Below are 23,532 nucleotides of genomic sequence, written 5' to 3' on the forward strand. Positions count from 1 at the left end.
TTCGAAATGAAAGTTTCTGTTTAAAGTACAGCAGAACCATGATACTTGATTTTTTCATTTAAACTTTAAGTGAAGCTATTATTTAAAGATAATTTTATAAATTAACAGTAGATTCTCTACAGGGTAATGTAGACTAGATTATACTGCAGGGGTCATGTGAAGCTTTCTCTTAGTACACTGCGGATTGTGTCCCTAACAAGAGCAGGAAATCAATCGATTTGATTAAAAAATGGTCCATTTCATCGATTTCAATGATAATAAAAGTATGGGAGGCTTAAAAATTTGTTAATTCTCATTCAATCCCAGGCAACGTCGGGTTTCATTGCTAGTTAAGGTATAATTTGGGCAATACATTATTTTAACATAATTGTTCGTTCATTTATTTTATATGAATCCAAAGATTTTATTGGTGGCACTGGTTCTCTCGCTATCTTTCTGGCTAGAATTATTTCTAGAAAAACATCGCCGTTTCCGGGAGGGACCAGGTGAAGGTCATTAACACCATGAGTAAAAATGTTTCTGCGGAACGAACTGGACTTGAACTTGGCACACTCAGATTGTCAGTTCGTGTCTTTAACGGAGTAGCCATCGCCATATACTATAAAACTGTTTTAAAATTATAAACTTGATTTACACATCTTGCCGTTTCTCACAACGTTTTGGCCGATGGAATCATCTCCAGGTGCATATCCACAGTGTATGTTATTAATGAATGGTGGAAAAATTTGGGTTATAGTTTTTTTCTAATATTCAATTATAACATCCAGTTTTGACATGCACCCGAAGACGTGCAGAAGTTACATCAGCTGAAACGTTGTGAGAAAAGCATCCAAGATGAGAAGAATCCAAATAATGCAAATAAAAAATATTGATTGAAATACTTAACGCCTCACATCAACTCACATAGATGTCTCTTGTTCCTTTCAACTACATTTTTGCTAAAAGACGTCGTGTAACGTGGCCGTTATTTTTAGCTGTGTTATTAGAGTTTAAACCTTTCGAATTCACACGCTGTTTGGTATCGTCGCAAAAGAACAAATAAATAAAACAGGAAATATATAAAAAGTGCAAATGAAATGCATTTATTCCTGTTTCCTCCAAAATAATGTACAGTAGAACCCCTGTATACGGTGGCCCTAGGATACGTTTATTTTTTTTTTTTTCAGGTTACAATGTGGAATACGATGTTCTTCCGGCTCTTGGTTACGGTATGGTACTATCGCTTCCCTGAGGGAGGGTTACTTGGTTGAGAAACGTTCTGGGAACGCAGTCAGCTCCCCGGGAGAATAAACGATATCCACAGATAAGCACATGGAAACATCAAAAAAAAAAAAAAAAAAAAAAAAAAAAAAACGGGTCGAGATGTCGGTGGTTTTGGTTATGCCGTGGACTATTTTTAAGAGTCAATCTTTCGTCTAAAGCAGCATTTATACACTATCAGCCGGTCACTGGTATGTGGCCGACCTCACGTGTTTCACTATGTCTTAGGAACGGTCTCATGAAGATGTTAAGATGGGCCAGTCATTAGGGTATGTAAGAAGAAAAGCATACCTGAGATGTCGGATGTCGGTGTGTGTCTCCTTCATTCTCCCTAGATGATTTCTTCACCCTGGATGCATTCTGGTTAGAATCTTCTTTCTTCGTCATCCAGACTGCTTCATTGTTTAATGGAGACATTTATGGCAGGCACAAGTAAACACACAACACGACACAATCGCCAAATTTATGAAACATAATTAATTATTTATTTTACATTATGTATACACTATACATTACAAAAACAATTTACACTTTACATATCCTACATTTATTAAACTAACTATGCTTTACTAGTGTTGAGGAGGGAGGGGGTGCCCCCTTTCGTTTACGGAGAGACAGAAATATGCGTACTTACCCTATGTTATCCGAACGAAAAAAGAGGCCGATAAAGGAAAGAGAATTCTGGGCTGCATTTCTGTGTAACTCTGCGCTTATGGCCAAATCACCACCCGGCCATGCTGAAGAGTGTGTTAACAACCGTGGCACAGAGATATAGTGCCAGAACCGTATTTCCCCGCCTTACAGTGTTATTTATGATGTTATTTGATTATATACATGTGTATTATATACTGTACTGTATTTTGTTACTAAGTTTTAATGCCATATCCCGAGGTTCTACTGTATTTCATTATATCTCCAAAGTATTTGCACACACATGTGCTTTTTAAAAGTCTCTGCTCCCGCCAGCGGACGCCGGCCTCAGACAGCGCTTTTGTGACCTCGACTTTTCACGTCTATCTTCCCCGGCCGCACTTCGCTTCTCTCCTTGACCACGTGGTGTATTTTTTCTCCTTTTCTTGGGACGCAAGTTCGCACCCACCGGTTAATTTGCATATCTGATTTAACAGCTGCTGATGCTAATACATTCGCTAGCCAGCAATCTCTCGGCTGCTGATAATCCTCTCACACACGTCCATACGCACTCTGTTACAGTTGCTATTATCCTTCTACTTCCGATATTTCAATAAAAGGTGTTCAACTGAGCACTCAGGTCCAACTTTATAATATACTAGCTGTATATATCCGACGTTGCCAAGTTGCAACATATAAGCGGGCGGAAAGTTTAATCACAAACTATTTAAGATACATCGAATATCCTAACGTCTTACAATTTTCCTGAAAGTGAACAACATTGGATTTATAGAAACATAAAACACATCCATTTTCCTCTATAAAAATAAAACGAGCTTAAGGAGAAATAACTCTCATAGTATAAATAAATAAACTTACTTCCGTTTTTAAAAGCAATTGGTGTCGGCTTATAATAATTGAAAATAAATTAAATTAAAAATAAATTAAATAAATCAGCTTTAAATAATGTCTAAATAGAACAATGAAAACAAATCTATTTCAACAATTAATTAATTAATAACATAAAGTTAATTATCAAAATAGATTTATTATAATAGATACACACCAATATCTCGTTATACTGCCACAAATACAAAAATATTTAAAATTAAAATCTAACAAGAAGCGTTTTCACAACTCACTGGATATTTTCTTTTCCTTCTTTTCTTTACCCATCTCACAACACCATGTTCAGAAAATAACTCGGTATTTACTTCCTTCCCGTCATAGAAAGCTGTGACACAAGGTCGGAAAGTAAGGAGAGTGTCAATTCAGTGCCTTTAAAGGAAGAGCACTCTGGTCATATAAAATTGCCTAGGCAGCCTCGTCGGCATTCCCGGTTAGGTTGCCTTAGGCAGCAAGCAATAAACTTGCTCCACTCGAAAGACGGGAGGTAAGGGCTGAAAAGTGGGAGAACCTACTAACCGTACTGCAGTCAAAGGGAAAAGGCCATTTCAATAATGATCTACCCTTTGGAGTCAAGCGTGAATCTTCGGCTCAGTTCAGAAAAGAAATTATTTATTTCCTTTCTACCACAGACGTGACACAAGGCCAGGAAAGTGAGGAAAGTGAGGCCAGCGCCCTTAAAGAAGAGCCCTCTGTTCATTTAAAAATTGCTTGGGCAGCTCGTCAGCATTTCTAGGTAGGAGTGTCTCAGGTAGAACGCAATAAACCTATCCCACAGTCCGTACGACGGAAGGCAAGGACTTTAGTCAATAATAAAAAATATATACATTTTAATCATGGCATGGACTCTGTTGGTTTTTAGCTGAGGGTAAACGTCCGTCTAAGTTAAGAAAATGAATCACCCATATGAACATTATTTCATCTTTTTTTAGTTATTTAAATCTTACATAAACCAACTAACTTGATTTGCATAATTACGTCTATGAACTCGCTGTCCGAGATGGTAAAATAAAGACACCCACGAGCCGTTTGTGCTGACGTTGGCATTCGTAATAAATGGAAACGTGTTCGAATTCTCACCTGTAACCTAGTATTCAAATATTTATTTTACTTTTTAAATTGCTCATATGCACTATATTACACATGGTTTTTATCTTTCTTCTCACGCAAACTTCCTAATCTGCATATCCGCTTTTTTCGACTACCGCTGCTTATCTTTTCGCAAGCCAGCCATCCTTCGCTGCTGCTGCTAATTTTCCAGGCGCTGCTATGCATTATGTTACACATGTTTCTCATTGATGATTCCACCAAGACAGAAAATACTTCAACAACCACTTTCTCTGTAACTACTGTCTGACATCACTTCCATCTAAATATCATCGACCTTTTTTCTTCCCCATAATTCTAGGTTATTAAAGCCAGCACTAAATATCTGAACTCTCTAATTTCTCTGTCTGCAACAGATTTTGCCGAATCGCTGATATATACTAGCTAATATATATATATATATATATATATATATATATATATATATATATATATATATATATATATATATATATATATACAGTGATGATCATATTTATTGGCACGGTAAAATAAAAGTTAAATTTTGTCTAATAAATTCTAAAAAAGGGATTAAATTAAAGAAAATAACAAAGTATATTATGTATTTTTAACTGGCCTTTCCGATGCAGCAATCGGATTTTAGAAAAAATAAATAACAAAGGAACAACAAACATAATTGCAAAAAATCCTTGTTCAAAATTATTGGCACGGCTTTGTTTTTCTTTTAGTATCAGTATAATATCAATCAATTTCCGGTTTACGTGCTTTCTGAACTTTTTTATAGCCATATTATGCTTGTTTAACGCTAATTCAGTGAATAATTTTTTTCAGATAATTTTTAGATAGCGATTTATTTAAACTATTATAAGTGACTAAATTATAATTTTCAATCGCCATGGTTAAAACTAAGGAACACAGCGAAGACGTCAGGAAGCTTGTTGTAGCATGCCATACCAATAGGGAGGGCTATGATAAGATTTCAAAGAAGCTAAACCTTCCTAAATCCACTGTTAGAGCCATAATAAACAAGTTCAAATCGCAAGGCCACGTTATGAGTTTAGAGGGTAGAGGGAGAAAAAGGATTCTTTCCCCAAGAGATGAACGGAAAATTGTTCGACAAGTAAAACAAAACCCAAGGATCTCTGTTGGGGAGATTGTTGATGAACAGAGCACCTCTGGAGTGAATGTATCTCGACATACAGTTGGTAGAGTTTTGAAGAGAGCTGGTTTAAAAGCATGTCGTCCGAGAAAGACTCCCTTATTGAAGCCTATGCACCTGAAAGCAAGGCTAGCCTTTGCAAAACGTCATATTGATAAAGATGTTGCATTCTGGAAACGTGTTCTATGGACTGACGAAACGAAAATAGAGTTATTTGGCCATAATAAAGTGTCTTATATTTACAGAAAATCTGGCGAAGCTTTCCTGCCTAAGAACACCATACCCACAGTGAAGCACGGTGGAGGCAGTTTGATGTTTTGGGGATCCTTTGCTGCCTCTGGACCAGGGCGACTTGTTAAGGTCACAGGTAGCATAAAAAAGGAAGATTATGTTAAAATATTGGATGAAAACCTGAAAGACTCTGCTAAAGAGCTCTCACTTGGTCGTCGTTGGTGGTTCATGCAAGATAATGACCCAAAGCATTCGGCTAAACTGACTAAGAAATGGCTTGAGGACAATCATATTAATGTTTTGGAGTGGCCATCACAAAGCCCAGACCTTAATCCAATTGAAAATTTATGGAGAACATTAAAATTGAGGGTAATGCAAAGGAAGCCTAAGAATCTTATTCAATTGGAGGATTATTGTCAGGAAGAGTGGGCTAAAATTACTACTGAAGAGTGCAACAACTTGGTTGTAAACTATGAAAAGCGACTGAGGAAGGTAATCAAGGCCAAAGGCTATACAATTGATTATTAAATAAATCGTGCCAATAATTTTGAACAAGGGTTTTTTGCAATTATGTTTGTTGTTCCTTTGTTATTTATTTTTTCTAAAATCCGATTGCTGCATCGGAAAGGCCAGTTAAAAATACATAATATACTTTGTTATTTTCTTTAATTTAATCCCTTTTTTTAGAATTTATTAGACAAAATTTAACTTTTATTTTACCGTGCCAATAAATATGATCATCACTGTATATATATATATATATATATATATATATATATATATATATATATATATATATATATATATATATATATATATATACTAGTAGGGATTAAATGATGGTCAACGAATAATTCAAACTCCTATATTTTTATTGTCATGGTAATCCGTGAACTCGCCCGGGAGGAAGCTTCACATGCGTCCATGCAGTAACTTAGTCCAAAATATATATTATTCTACATTGCACTCTAGAGAACCTACTGTTTCTTTGATAAAATTATTTTATATAAACTTCATTACAGTTAACGGAAAAAGAAAGCATCAAGAAATTTACGTGCGGGGTTTGAAGCTAGATACCATGCCATGCAAAAAAACAAACAAAAAAATCCAACACGTAAATTTTCAAGTAATAAAATTGTTTGCAGTTAATGAAAAAAAAATCAGAAATTTACGTGTGAAGTTTGAACCTACAGATCACATCATGCAAAAAACAAAAAAAAAAACATAAACAAAAAACAAACAAAAAGCACGCTATCAACTTCCCCACAGTAGAATTTTCACCACACGTTGTTCTATCATTGTTGCTAAATGATGACATGGAAAAATGGCTTTACCGATAATAGATAAATTAAAATAACGGTTTCGATTATCGACTATCGGTTATTATCGGAGGTATTCTGAAACAAACCTTAACTAAGATGACTCCCAGTCTTATACACTAAAGTTCTGTAAATTTTAGAGAAAATCTGCTCAGCTGTTTCGGATTCTATAAGGAACGAACTCACACACAGACAAAGTTGCATATATATATATATATATATATATATATATATATATATATATATATATACTAACAAACCTACTCACACCAATATTCGACACATTTAACTTATTCCTATAAATGTGTTCATTTCAAAGGCCAAATCTGTAACTGGTATAATTTTGTCCTTTTTACAATTGTTGTTCGCGTAACGTGAAATCATTTTACGGGTAGAATCAGCTTATTATCGATTCTGTCATCATTCAAATTAAATCTCTTCATTTTGAGTTATCGGCTAATCAACAAATTAGCATATTCGCGTTCTATTCATCTAGTGGCGTCTGTAAGCATGCGCAAAAATGATCAGAAACGGTCAAGTAGTTCCAAAAATAATCACATTTGAAGCATCAAGCAATCTGATTGGCCGAGAGATTTCGACCCGATAAAAATCAATTACCATGATGAGTGCTAACACATGGTTACATAATGACCGGAGTCCAATTATCAGATGAAAAGAAAAACATTTCAGGCCATTTTTTTCAAACACGATATATCAAGTTATTTTATTATAATCTATTAATATTTTTTCAAACATATCAAGTTATTTTATTATCTATTAATATTTTTAGTCCCCCGGTAAAAGGAAGTAAATTCACCCTTGTCGGTTCGTCTGTTCGTCCGTTCGTCTGTCCGCACTTTTCTCAATAACTACGCGTTGGAATTTTTTTTTAATTTTGGACAAACATTAAACATGATATGAGTAAAAAGTAACAGAACGAATTTTCCGGGAAAACACCGGTTGGCCCTCTAGGAGTGTTTTGCTGGTTAAAATGGCTAAAATTGACACTTTTGTGCGTATTAAAAAAAATTGATGCCTTGGATTTTTATAAAACTTTCTGAAAAGTTGTAACTAATTGATTTCTATACAATTTTGTTTGTCTGTACTTCGCGATAACTCTTCGGTGTGCCTCAGGGGCTCTTTTAGAGCTAATAAAAACACTCCATTTTTGGGACTATTTTACCCTATTTGTCCGAAATTTTCTGTGTATGTCTATTTAGCAATTTTGCATGGTGCTGAACTCAAAATTAAATATGTAAGGGCCTTGGGGACTTTTGGGACTAAATGGAGGGGGGGCAAATAATGGATTTAGTCATTTCTTTTTTTTTTTTTGCATGGTGCAGAACTCAAATTTATATATGTTAAGGCCTAAAACTGCATCATTTGTTCATTTTCACCAGGATTTGACGTCCCCTGTAAATTTTGGGGCTAAATAGGGGGGTAATGCTGAGCTTAGTCATGTTTTATGCCTCGTTCACTGTGGACTCATGGGGAACCATGCATGCTTCACTTGTTTATTTTTTATTTCTATTTTTTTTAATCCTTTTAGATGATGCTTCATAATCATGCGTGTTTTTGAGGACTGTTATCCTCATCTTCGTAGTTGTTTTCATTGTTGTTTCAACACGTTTCGGCCAACTAATCGGTGCCTGGGATGCAGTAGATAACGGCATTGAGTTTCTACGGTTTCATGTGAGAGTTTCCTGAAAATAGCGGTTTCAATCATATCCAAAGCAGGCCAGAGAATAAGTTCGTGGTAAGACAAGAACTATGGAAGGCAGTAATTACTAGAGATACAGTGAAAAGACAGGATTGCGGTTAATCACCTGAAGAAAGCCGCAGAATTAGTTAGTCGAAACGTTGTGAAACAATAGCAACTATGAAGAGGAGGATAACAGTCTGCAAAAGAATGAACACACGATATATCGTTCTGTCTAACTCCTTGTGTTGGTGTTATGCAACCGGTCGGAATATATATATATATATATAGATAGATAGATAGATAGATAGATAGATAGATATAGATAGATAGATAGATAGATATATATAAGGTAAAGAGTTAGGAGAATAGAGTAAATTATATTCTATAAAAAGAGACTTATTGGAATAACATAAACCTCAACAAATTCCATTGGAGCTTATATAGGAAAACAATAAGAATGGAAAATGAAGTCACAAAAACTATATATTGGTGAATATAGAATGGTTCATTTATTGAATAAAGGTATACAAACATTTATTTGGGGGATAGAGGGGACTCGTTATACCAAGGTATTTCGAAGCCTAATGCTTCTCATCAGAAGGGTAGTGAAGATGCTAGGTAACATTTATTTGGGGATTATAGGGACTCTTTATACTAAACTAAATTAAAATTCTAGTACACGACGCCCTATGCAATCCACTCCACAACTTTCATTGATCCTCATAACATCACACTACACCAATAGTCTTCTTATAAATAATGCTTGGATAACGGTTACTTTTGTTCAATCCTACTTAATTCATTATCATAATATTTCGCCTGAAATTATACACCGTCTCAATGTCCTGTTGTCATCTAAGTTGCATCTATCAATAAAAAAACTATATAGATTCTATACATCTTACATATGGATAAAATAGGACCAATACCCATCCACCCTATACCTCCCCTTGAGTCTTAAATCACTATATGCATACATTATTTAAGACTATGATAGAAACTTTAGATAGATAGATAGATAGATATTGAATAAAAGAAAAGAAACACCTTAAAAATCAACAAAATTGATTTTAACATGGGGTAGGTCTATCTTTTGTGGCAATTACAGTCTCAATTTCTTACCTAAATGCGAGTTGGGAATAATTTTCCCTTTAACCAACTTGGTACCTCCACGTGGGGAGCGGCATACATATTGTTTTTTAAAATATAATCATCCACTGACACGTGTTTCGTCGTCTACGACTCATCAGAGTGGCTGAATCAAGTGAGATTCGAAATCAAGACCCTGCGGAAATGAACCTAAAACCTCTATCAGCGCGTCCATCCGCTCGACTGTCTGGATGTATCGCGATTTATTTAGCTGTTATTTATTTTTGTTTTTGCGATACGTTCCCACCTCGCATTTATGTAAAATGCACTTTCGTAAATAATTGAATTCATTCCAAACGTATCGCAAAAACAAAAACAAATAACATCTAAATAAATCGCGATACATCCAGACAGTCGAGTGGGATGGACGCGCGGATAAAGGGTTTAGGCTCATTACCGCAGAGTCCCAATTTCGAATCTCGCTAGATTCAGCCATTCTGATGAGTCGTAGACGACGAAACACGTGTCAGTTGATAACTATATTTTCAAAACACTATATATATATATATATATATATATATATATATATATATCTGACGTTTATGACGTTTATATATATATATATATATATGACGTATATATATACATATTGACATATATATATATGATATTTACATATATGACGTTTATATGTATATGTGTGTATATATATATATATATATATATATATATATATATATATATATGATTAGTTTTTTGGAAAAAGAATTCCAGCAGAGTGCTCAATTAAAAGGAAAATCCAAATTTTAAGAGCGTACTTATATTTTGCCAGTCTAGAGACGAACTTATATTTTGCCAGTTTAGAGACGAATATTGGCTGAAGAGAGCTCGATAAGGATACCTTAAACGGGCCTTATTATCGGGCTTGAAACCGACGGTACCAATGACCTGTCTCAACTAACAACTTTCTGTACACAAAATATATATATATATATATATATATATATACTAGCGGGGGGGTAGCCGGCGTTGCCTGGGTGTTTGGAGGTGTGTGTGTTAAAAAAGAAAAAAGTTTTAGTAGGAAGGTAGGATTGAACCCCGAAGCCTTGACGCGAAGGTGGAAACGAAAGGGGTTCATAACCATCTCGGCCACGAGAGGAGACGAATTGATAAGCGATTGGAGTTAAGGGTTAAAATGTGAGTCAAGTCAAAGAGGTTTGATTGACAAGTGGCCGCTTAATAAGGTAATGGCGGGAGCGTTATGATGACTGGCAGTTTTTTATTTACTGCGGGGAAGCTTTTGGGGGTTTGTTTACTTTGTTTCAATGCGAGGCAGTTTTGGCTTCCCCAAGATGATGGTGGGGGAAAACCAGCTTCCCATTTAAAGGGGGTTGTCCAATACGAAAAAGCCGAATTCACACGCGGCGATCCAAAGAATGTAGAATATTTAGCTTTTCAAAGTCGGGCAAATTAAATAGACAGGCAACCCCCGTTGTTAATTCGTAGATATTATGATTTCGACGTGATATAAAACGTTTTAAGAATGAGCGACGGCCTCGAGAACCCGCCCGAAAAAATCCTTGCAGACATACACAAAAAGCGAACATACATACATACACACACATTTTCGCTTTTATATATATAGACTAGCGAGGAGTACCCGGCGTTGCCCGGGTGTTTGGAGGTGTGTGTGGTTTTGGGTAAATCAAAACTCCGGGGGGTGGGTAAAATAAAAAAAAAATTTTGGTAGGAAGTATGAGGATCGAACCCGAACCGTTGAGGCCTTGTCTAGGGCAATGAATGCCGTTCCCTCACTCCCGACACATCCCACACCTCAAAACTGGGAACTTGGGAGTGCTTGAGTACCACACATGCCTGTGCAATTAGATTGGGGTGATCTTCTTCTGATGGGCTGATGGTATCGGATTGACAATTCCTGGCTGCTGTTTCCGACTGGTAGTACATGAGCCGTAACTCTTTGGTAGCGCTTAAAGCGACTGCTCTATCAACAGTTGTATAATATCGAGATGTTTGTAGTGCAATGTCGCGCATGGAAAGGGACCCTGCACTCATCCCCGATGGGCTTTCCTGAGGCCACAGTCCTAGTGGAAGAAAGGCCAGCTAATGGTCTACTTGTGTTGCATGTCTGATACTCTGCATAACCTATTGTTCAGCTCCCCTTACATAACTGAAACTCTTTAAAAACATGATGACAGTACAATAAAAAATAAGCTTAAACCAGGCCTAGTGACAAACAAATGCAACTTGCCTCCTCCCTTGATGTTTGCATTCACTAACATCCGTGGGCTTAGAACTAATTTAGCTGATGCTGAAGCATTTCTCCTAACAAATACCCCGGATATCTTAGCACTAAGCGAGACTAACCTACACTCCTCCATCCCCGCTAACTACTTTAACATGCCTGGCTATCTCCCACTCTGCCGTAAGGACTCTGACAGACATATGCACGGACTTGGAGTCTACATTCGTAACACCCTCCCCCTGACTAGAGAAACAAACCTAGAAACGGACGATCAAGCCTTTATGTGTTTTAGACAAAACATACAACATAATATTAGCTACTTTTATTTTCTCTGCCGCTCTCCCTCGATCCAGGACTTCACCATAATAAACAAAGTCTCTGACAGTATAGACACAGCACTCTCCCTCAACACTAGGGCAAAAGTACATATATTTGGTGACTTTAATGTTCACCACAAAAATTGGCTTTGATTCTCTACTCACACAGATGCAGCGGGCAGCACAACACATAGTTTCGCTATATCTCACTCCCTATCACAAATGGTTATGTTTCCAACCCGTTTCCCTGACTAGTAAGAACAACACGCATCACTTCTAGATCTGTTTCTGACTACAGTTCCCGAGGATTGTATAACAAATGCTGACAGCCCACTTGGGAACGCTGACCATGCAGTGATAATAGTAGAAATCGCCCTAAATTCTAGACCCAAAACTGAAGAGGCAGTGCTCAAAACAACGAGATATTATAAAAAGGCTTACTAGGAAGCCATCAGAGATCTTATCAGAGATGCTCCATGGGGAAATATTTTTTCTCTTCCTGCTGAACAGTGCGCAAATGAGACCACTGAATGGTTCAAAACAGCAATTGAAGCACATGTTCCCATGCGGTAATTTTATAGCAAGCCCCACTCTCCCCAATGGTTTACTTCGACTTGCGCAACTACCATTGCTCAAAGGCATCATGCATACCGCAGATTTAACCGACATAAGTCCAGTTCAAACAGACAGAAGTATATAGAAGCTAAAAGTAACGTTAAGAAAGAAATAGTGACAGCTAAGTAAGAATTTACTGAAACCACTAAAAAACGCATCGAAGCACAGAAATTAGGAAATCGTGACTTCTGGAAAATCTACAACAGTGTAGTAAATAATGGTCAATCAACAATTCCTCCACTAACCAACAATCACGATGTTGTTTGCTCAGCAACCGACAAAGCTAATATGCTTGCCAGCCGAATTGCCTCCAACTCCACACTGGACCCTTCCAACCACCCCCTCCCTGACTTTCCTTTGCGGACAGACGCCACGCTAGATTATCTAAAAATCACCCCTGCTCAGGTACACGCTATCATAAAAAACCTTGACACTTCAAAAGCATGTGGACCTGATCTCATCCCAGCTGTGCTATTAAAAATGTGCTCAGCCGAAGTAGCTCCAGTTCTCTCCAAACTCTACAACAAATTCCTTAATGAATCATGTTTTCCGGGCTGTTGGAAAACTGCTTCTGTGGTACCAGTATTCAAGAATTCTGGCGAAAGAACTGCCCTATCGAATTATCGCTCCATTAGCCTCCTCCCACTTTTCGCCAAAATATTTGAGACCATAATTAACCATGCTCTAGTCCGGCACCTTACAGATGCTAAACTTCTGACTGACAAACAATATGGATTTAGACAAGCCCGTTCCACAGCAGACATCCTCACTGTAATCTCTGAACGTATATACCATTCACTGGACAAAGCGGGGGAGGGCAGAGCAATAGCTCTAGATATATCTAAGGCTTTTGACAGGGTATGACATGAGGGTCTCCTCAGGAAAATTAAATCATACAGTATCACTGGTAGAATACTTAACATAATTAAATCCTTCTTAGATAAGAGAAAAATCCAGGTTGTCCTCGACGGGCGTACATCTAAACAGTGTGATATAAATGCGGGAGTGCCTCAGGGGTCTATCCGTGGACCTCTATTGTTCCTAATATTTATTAATGACCTCCCTGACAAAACTGCCTCTGAGATGGGTATATATGCTGATGACACTACACTCTATAACAGGCATGACAGGAAAACAAATGAACGCATAACTAAATAAATGGCAAAACAATAGAGGATGACATCCAATCTGTAGTGGAATGGGGACATAAATGGATGGTCACATTCAATGCTGCCAAGACTAAACTGGTTTCCTTCAATAATTACAAGAAACCTTCTCTGCCACCAATAGCAATGGCCAGTAACTCCCTGTCTGAGAGTACATCTTTCAAACTGCTTGGCCTAACGTTCACAGGAATGGCGCTATGTTATAGAAACCTCCGCACACTAAACAAACTAAAAATTCCTATCGTACAAACCACATCACTAACCATAAGACATATATTAAAAACCACGAAACATCTCTATAACAAACAAGTTTCCGATGGAGGTATATATACTATTCCTTGCCATAATTGCCATCATAAATACGTTGGTGAAACTCAGCGTAAATTGGAAAAAAGGCTCAATGAACACAAAAGAGATATAAAAAATAGCAATTCTCTAAGTGCATTATTCTCTCATTCATTGCAACATAACCACACCTTTGACTTTAAACAAGCAAAAGTAGTTAAATTTATTTCAAATAAACCGCGCCGGAGACTTCTTGAATCTGCGCTTATCGCAATTTCAAGCACTATTAAACAACGTGGAGGTTTCTATAACATAGCGCCATTAATAAGTAAACTGTTATTAAAAGAACATTATTTAACTGTGGACACAGGTTAACTTTCTCACACCATTCAATACCCTCTGTAATAATTAACACATAATCTCAATCAATAAATTACATAAAAAACACTCATTTCATTTCTGTTACAAACTTATATTTGAATTTCAACAGATATATCTTTTTCCCAATAAGAATATAAACTTGCGTTCATAGTTTTAAAATTAAATTAACGACTATATGACGTCACTAAAATTTCCTTCTCTTTAACAGCGCCAGCCCCCCCTCCTTTTTGAATTTCCAACATCAATTTTCCGTTTCTCTGAAATAGAACTGCGTCACACTGTACACGTGAAACATTTTCAAATATTTTGTACTGGTATATTTTTTGGTTTCTTAATCTCATTCATCCAGAGGAAGTCTCGAAATAAAGACGAAACGTTGATGAACACATAATACGGTTTGTTCCTTTTTATTTTCTCTACATATATATATATATATATATATATATATATATATATATATAAACTAACATAAAAAAATTAACCTAGGTTAAAAATATGTCAGGACGCTCCCTACTAAAATAGCACATACAAAGGAACGGGTGAACCGGAGGTCAGCTAAGCCTTTGTCCTATAAGTGCCTGCTCATTGGCTGATTAGGAAGGGTGCGGTAGAAACTTGTAAGCTAACTAAAAACTCAATAGAATATGCGTACATAAAAACGCGAGACAACCAAACAAATCCATGCATAAGCCCGATGAATCCTGGCGTGGATGAAACGCGGAATATTCTGTGTAGATTAATTGCCATATATATTTTTATAACTTACTACTTACTATATATATATATATATATATATATATATATATATATATATATATATGAGCAAACAGTTAATAAAATATGTTAAAAAAACACTTTGAAATGAGTTAAAAACATATTTAATCTGAAAAGGAAACACTAGATAAATGGATAGTCCTTAATCCGCGGAGTTTCGAAGAAATACTCTCCTTCTCATCAGAGGGTAGGAATTAGCAAAATGCGGGATCGGATTTTGCATGCAGAAGTATTTGATGAAACAACAAGTAAGTCAAAGATCTTACTTGAAAACAAAATAAGTTAAGCAGAGGGAATATGGTAAAGAAAAAGGTGATTACACATGAATGGATAGTCTGGTGGAAGATAAAAAATCCAGTGACGGTAAAATCCAAATGTAAAACTTCAAGAAAGTTTAAAGAATTTCCATTTGTACAAGTAAAATCCAAAGACATCCCGTAATTGGAAGAAGATGGTTCATAATAATCCAAAGGCAGAAATCCATGGAATAATTCACAAACATGTGTACAAGGAAAAAAATAATATTAATAAAAGAAAAATAAGATGTGCTTTTCACTCTACTTCCGAGACATAACTATAAATAAAAAAGATCTAGGAAGAAAAAAGAGAGAAAAAAATGCTAAAGTTAAATATAAAATAAAGGGAAACAAAAGTCAAAACGACCCAGACAGGAAATGTTAAAGGCGCGAAAATATATATAGGGCAAAATAATATAGGTCAACTGAAATGTACAGGTTATCACTTAAAAAAATGTCAGCAAGAGTTATTAAACGACACTAAAAGGAAAATAAAAATAAATAAATAAATATATAATAAATAAATAGAAAATAAAGAATAAATAAATAAAAAAATATATAATAAAAATATAAAATATAATATATAAAATAAAATGAAATAAACTAAAATAAGAAAAGAATAAAGATAAAAAATAAAATTATTTAAGGGGAGAAGATGGCCGGTATCTGCAATTTCAGGAAAAAAAGTAAGTAAATTCATATAGTAAAATTTAAGTAAATATGCATACAAGATATGAAAGTGTGGGTAGATTGATATATTAGATAGATAGGAAAGTTTAAAGAATAAAACAGAAAATGCAGAAAAAAACCGGCCATGCAAAGAAGAGATAAAGAATTAAAATTAAGGATTATTAAATTATAAAGTATTAAGAAGTATGTCGAAAAACGAAAAAGTTAAAGAAAAAATATATTTTATATCTATATAAAAGGTAAAAGTAATAACTATGTAATTTCAAAATTGCCATAATTAAATTTGGACTTATGTTTACAGAAAGAGATCAGTTCATTTTTAAAATTTATTATATTGTTACTTCGAGGGGAAGTAATTATAGTTATAGCTTCGGTTGTACAGAGGCGACATGACTTAGAGCCTGGAGTATAAGACTTAACTTTTTTTTATAATAGTTCATTTGATTGAGAAGGGAGTATTGTTAGAATTAAGTTTTTTAATTAAAGTGGTTAGAGAAGTTCCTTGGTTATTATTAGAATTATGGTTGTTAAAAGAAGAAATGTGGTTTGATATTCTTTTCTTAATTAATGTTGAAGTAGCGCCGATATATGTATGTACTTTATTAAAAACTCGAGGTCTGGTATTAATATTAATTTGCTGATTTGTATTAGTTAAATAGTTTGAATTTTGTTCATAGTGTTCAAAAAAATGGTGGGACAATGTCTGTATGAGGACTATTTTGGAGGGGATAATGAGTGTTGTTAGTGTTAGGATGGCTGTTAGGAGAAATATTGTTATTCTCATTCATATTATTATTATTATTATTATTATTATTATTATTATCATCATCATTATTACTAGTTGCATGATTGTAAATGGAAGGGCTACTCGAATGGTGTATTGGATTAGTAACTATATCAGATGGAGGATGGGAAGAAGAATAACTTGAAGACGAAATATTAGTGTCTGTTATGGGAGGATTGCGTGGGAGCTCAGTAATAGTGCAAGAATATATAACATCTTTATGGATACAATCATTATTGAGTGGGCAAAGATCTTTGTTATTACAATTACAGTTAGTTTTGGGTTTAATTGGGAAAGGAATTTTTTGGGCTGATTTAATTTTTTTATCTAAATATTATTAGATGTTAAGATTCTTTGTGCTAAATTAAGCATTGTTGAATAAGAAATCCGGATTGAATTTTTATTGAAAATAGAACTATATTTGTGTGGGTATTTGAAAGAGTTTTGTACAATGTTGAAGAATTCCTTAGGTATATTAGTTTTGACATTTAGGCTAAATGGAGGATTAAACCAAATATTTTTCTTTCTCCTGATGCGACTAGGTGGGTTAGAGGCCTTGCGATTAGTATTTTGGTTTGGATTATAAATGTAGACTGGTTCATTGTTATTGATAGCGGCAGATCTTGTTAATTGAACTGGTTTCTTACGAGTCATATTGTGTGTGATTACAGATTTAAGGCGGCCTGAAGGAGGAGCATAATTGTTGTATTTAATCTTTTCCTTGTATCCTGAGTTCCATAAAGCATTATTGAAGAAAGTAGCATTTTGATTAAAAGTTTTTTTTATCAGCAGAAATTCTTCTAGAGACAGATGGTACTATAGATTTTATAATTGAGTTGGGGTGGTTAGAAGATTTACGGACGTATAAAAGCGTAAGATTAGGTTTATGATAGGGGCTATGAGTTTCGGTGTTTATATATATATATATATATATGGATCTGAAATAGGTATGATAAAGGTTAGGGAGGTCACTTATAAAGCGGAACCCTATGCACGCTCACACCGTTTCATGTAGATCTATAAAATTTGGCAGGGTAACCCACCATGGGGAGGAGTTTTTGACGTGTTACATCGCTCACTCCCACAACCAGGGGTGAAACCCAGGGAGAGCACTTATAATTGGAAACCTATGCACGCTCACACTGTTTGATGTATACTTTTAGAGTTACCGAATATGGCAGGATAAACCACCATGAGATGAAGAAGTCTTGACGAGTTACACCGTTCTTCCCTCACCAGTAGAAGTGGGGCCCAATTGTGTCACATAACTGGGAACCCTATGCATGCTCACACCGTTTGACTTAGAGCTACCGAATTTGTCATAATAACACATCATGGAAAGGGGGATTATGGGTTACATCGCACACTTTCACCAACGGAAGTGAAACCCTATTGGGGTTCACTTATAATGGGGAACCCTAATTGGTGTTCATATGTTTGTGTTAATAAAGATTCCCACTACTGTCCCCTTATGTTCGTTTGAGAAATTGCTCCTCACCCCTACAAAATCATCCGAGCAATGCCGGATCTGTCTACGTGTCTTTTTGCGTATAAGATGCAAAAAGTATGTAGAAAATAAATATCAGTTTCCAAAGAATTTAAAAGTAATTTATATTTTTATATAAATTAGAGACTCAGTTTGAACCCAATCAACGACAGGAACTTCTGCTAGTATATATATATATATATATATATATATATATATATATATATATATATATATATATATATATATATATATACACACACACATATATATATATATATATAGAGAGAGAGAGAGAGAGAGAGAGAGAAAGAAAGAGAGAGAGAGAAAGTAAAAGGTAGATTAGAAAAGGTAAAGGTATGATCATTATGAAATATAATTTCATGTCAATTCTTTTGTTGTCCGTTAAATGTTTCATTTCAACGAATGGTGCTTGCCAACGTTGATACAAGCGTTCGCCATTTTTGTTGTTACATAGATTGAAATCACACGATAAAAATGGCGACCATAACTGGTCGACGTGAAAATCGAATCCGTTTAAAGAATATTAAGCCAGGAAAAGGTCGATCTGTTCTCAATTTCCTGTATAAGTCGTTCGAGGCAGTGGCGTGGGGTTCGATAGTTTGGCAATCACCGCACGCAAAAATATACACGGAAACTTTCTTCCTAGTTTTCTAGATACAAACATTCCCTTTTGGTAAAGTTCCTACGGGCACAAAAAAAGTAAAAATCAAGCTAACGAAATGGAGAATAACAAAATCTGATCAAAGAAGTTGATAGTTTTTCAAAAATAACTAGTAAAAAATATAGTTTCAAAAAAGTATTAATATCCGCCTTTTTGGACATTTATTTAATCGTTTCAAAAGCCTGCGGCAATATATATATATATATATATATATATATATATATATATATATATATATGTGTGTGTGTGTGTGTGTGTGTATAGTCTGTATCTAATCTGACGTATAAGCATATTTACTTACAAAACTTTCGTAGCAAAACTTGCATTATATTAAGAACTACGAGTACGTGGGCCCAAATTGATTATCGATTATCATCAATATATTATTTTGGCTATTACATGTAATCTTTATTTTGCTATACCCACATGCACATACATTCATACACACGTGTGTGTGTGTGTGTGTGTGTGTGTGTGTGTGTGTGTGTGTGTGTGTGTGTGTGTGTGTGTGGAAAATTATCTCTATGATATAAAAGTTTTTTTTTATTTATCACTCATATATCATAATCAAAATAGGTTACTGTTATTGAAATCAACAATCATCAATATGTTCTGGGTGTCCTGACTTAGTCCGCACGCTACGCTCTGAAAAATATTAGACACAATTTTTGAACTGCTTAAAAAAATGCCAAATTCGCTAAATTACGCTTTAAAAAGCCAATAGGCAAACTTTGACAAGCAGAGGAGAGTGACGACACTTTGATGTAGCCTTGTTTTCGAATTTCGAATATCATTGTAATAAAATATAATCATTCTTAAAATAGTGCGACGAAGGAATTTGTAGTAATTTCGATGAGCCATAGGTTCTTCACCAAAGAAAGAAGTCAGCAAAACTTTAAATAAAACGGGAACATTGAAAAGAAAAAGAGCAAAAGAAAACATTGTCTGCCAAGAGCGAATTAAAGATCGTATATCACAATCTGATTTTATTATTTGTATTGAACTATGTAGCACAATATAACTTTCTGAATATTAGTACTTATTAATCTCATTTAGTTCTATATTTAAAATACAATATAGACCATTTTCCTAGAAATGTTAATAAACTTATAGTTTTTGCGTGTTATTTTGTGCTATCCAAAAATATCAGCTTTATCAGAACATATTTGTTCATCCATAAATATAAAAGCGAAAATGTGTGTGCATGTTTGTATGTTTGTATGTGTGTGTTTTTTTGTCTGCTAAAAACCTTCGACAGACAAAATGAAAATTCACAGACTCGGTATCATATTGAAGCCCCATCCTTCGCTCGAAAAATTGGCCAAAAACGTTCATTTTTTTTCACCGCGAAATCGACAATTTTCGACGGGGGGGGGGGGGGGGGTAAAAAACGGTCCTCTCGTGACGACCGGTTCTACGCATGCGTTAGATGACGTCATTACATGATTTACTTTAAATATGTGAAGAACTGACTAAATTTCATGTTAGCTCAGTTGGTTAGCTAGTTGGTTCGTTATCTAAACGTTTTGGGTTCGAATCGTGGTGTGAGATGTCTTTTTTTTTTTCGATTTTTTAAATTTAAATATTGAACCAGTGTTATTTAAGCCATTTTTCACGTAACGTTTGTTTTTCTGTGTTTTTTTCTTTTACTTCGCTTATCCACCTCCGACCACACACCCGAAAACACCCGGGTACCCACCGATTTTTTAAATTTTAATATCGAAACAGGCTTATTTAAGCCATTTTTCACGTGTTCGTTTTTCTGTTTTCCTTTTTATTTTTTCGATTTTTACATTTAACATCGTTCGTTTGCCTTACGTTAGTTTTTTTGTGTTTTTTTAATGTTCTGATTACCCCCTCCCGCTTAAGTTTTAATGTTCGGTTTTATTTTTTATTTTTTTACTTCGCTTATAACAAACAAATCTAGTCATTGACCTCATTTGCTGAATAGCTATTGCTTACGTCGTCGTCGTCGTCGTCGTCGTCGTCGTCGTAACGCTCTACGACTTCCATGCGCGCACCTGTCAATTTGGTTCTTACTTAAATAAATTCAAACATCTTTCAGTAACTCATTCTGGCTGGCCGATTTTATTTTCAAACTTCGCCTCAGGGCTTCGGGTTCGATCCTACCCCGCCCCCCGATTTTTTATTTATTTAACAGCACACACACCTCCAAACACCCGGACAACGCCGGGTACCCCCGCTAGTTAAATATATTTCTCATTCCGTTGAATTTCCATGGGTCCAAATGGTATGTAATAATTTGACATTCTGTATACATAGTACAGATAAACAATACAAAAGGGAATGATTTTAGTGACTAATTTGAACACTGATTTTTTTAAACAGCTTGCAATAAATTAATGTTTGGTGTTATTATTTGAAATTGCATCGTGTTATATATATATATATATATATATATATATATATATATATATATATATATATATATGCAATAGTTTCTTCGGCATCAACATTGATTACATTTATGTAATAAATAAATCGAGTAAATAAATAAAACACCTCAACTTAAACTATCTTCGCTCGCTAAGAGCGATGCATAAGCTAGAAGAGAAACGGGAGAAAAAGTGTTTCTTTCTTCCTCATTCCCGAAGCCTTCTTACAGTATTTTCGTTTTAATTTAAAAAAAAATGCCTTTTTTAATAAGCTGAGTTATTGTACTTGTTTGCATAGTTTAATAATCTATATATCTATCTATCTATCTATCTATCTATCTATCTATCTATCTATCTATCTATAAACGTGAAAAAGGTTTCTGTGTGTGTACATTTCCCTACCAAACTACTCTGTCAATTTTCAGTCTACAGACTCGAGATTTGACATAAGGGTATTGAGGTTTGGAAAAATCTTTTTAATCGGTTTTCGGCAAGAAATTTGGCTGTCAAGGGGGGGGCGGTCAAATGATTTAATCTTTGAAAACTTTATCAAACTCCTCCGCCAATTTTGGGTCTAAGCACTTGAAAATTTAGATCTAGGTTACTTCGACATAGATCAAACTTTTTAATTTTATTTGAGCCCAAAACAATAATGTTAACGGGTCAAAATTGGGGTCAAAGTTTTTAAAAAATTGACCTCTGCGGTCTCTATCAAATTACTCAACCAATTTTTCAGCTAAATATTTGAAATTGTGTTTAAACATAGAGAAAGCTTTTTAATCCGTTTTTGGCAGAAAATTTGGCCGCCAAGAGGTCAAAATTAAAAAATTTTTACCTTTGCGATCTCCAGCAAACTATTCATATGAAATTTTACATAAAGGGTATTCAGACATGCGGCAAGCTTTTTAATCAGTTTTTTTTGGGGGGGGGGCTAAAATTTGGCCGTCAAGAGATCAAAGTAAAAAGAGTTGACCTTTATAGACTCTACCAAACTCCTCCGTCAATTTTGGGTCTAAACACTTGAAATTTTAAATGTAGGTTACCTGGACATGAGTCAAATTTTTTAATATATATATATATATATATATATATATATATATATATATATATATACACATAAAGTTATGGACAGTACATATGACGCGAGCAAAGCCGGTCTGAACTGCTAGTAAATAAGTTATTGGTCAATATTTACAAACATATATTTTACTATCATCATTTATAAAGAAAAACAAAAGTTAAATAAAACTGATCTAACCAAATTACGAAAAAAAGGACATTCATATTTTGTTATAAAAATCGCCTGTCACCCTACAAAAATAATTTTAAAAATATATTCTAAATTTTTAGGGGGATTACGTGTGAATATCCTGAAAACTTTGATGGAAAGAAGAAAAAACTAATCCAAACAGGCAGGCAGGAATATATTTGTTTTTAATGTCATATTATTATTTATAACGTACAATAGTATATTATAATGAAATAAATGTATTATACTCTATAAGTTATAGGTGAGCACTATCGTATCATTCCTATACATGCATTAAACTATATTCTCTATTCTTTAATAAAGATAAATGTGTATTTATCGAGATTATATTTCTTTTAGTCTGTCTGTCTATTTGTTTGTTTTTCCATTCCATTTTTTTTTCGGAAATTACTGGGTTGATTTACCTGATATTTTCTATGAACCTTTGTCGCGATAAGGTACAGCGGACTAAGTATTATCGTATCCGTGCAATGCACAGTAAGGGATAAATCGGAATTAGTACTTAATGAAGAGAAATGAGGACAGAGTTTACCATTTTCAATAATCAATTTGGTATAAAATACTTATTATTATTAACTTTTGCTTAATTTTAACGGGCTAAAAGTCTAGCTGTTATTAATAATAACATGGCATAATCTGAGGTTTAACGACGCTTTTGTCGTTCTTATCTTTTTTACAGTCTGTGCTATGCACATATAATGTCCCAAGTAAACTACCATAGGGAAAGAAGACAGCTTTCCCAATCACGAGCGTTTTTCAA

This window comes from Euprymna scolopes, chromosome 19 (genome assembly GCF_053919585.1).
Source record: "Euprymna scolopes isolate OS-2025 chromosome 19, ASM5391958v1, whole genome shotgun sequence".
Taxonomy (NCBI): domain Eukaryota; kingdom Metazoa; phylum Mollusca; class Cephalopoda; order Sepiida; family Sepiolidae; genus Euprymna; species Euprymna scolopes.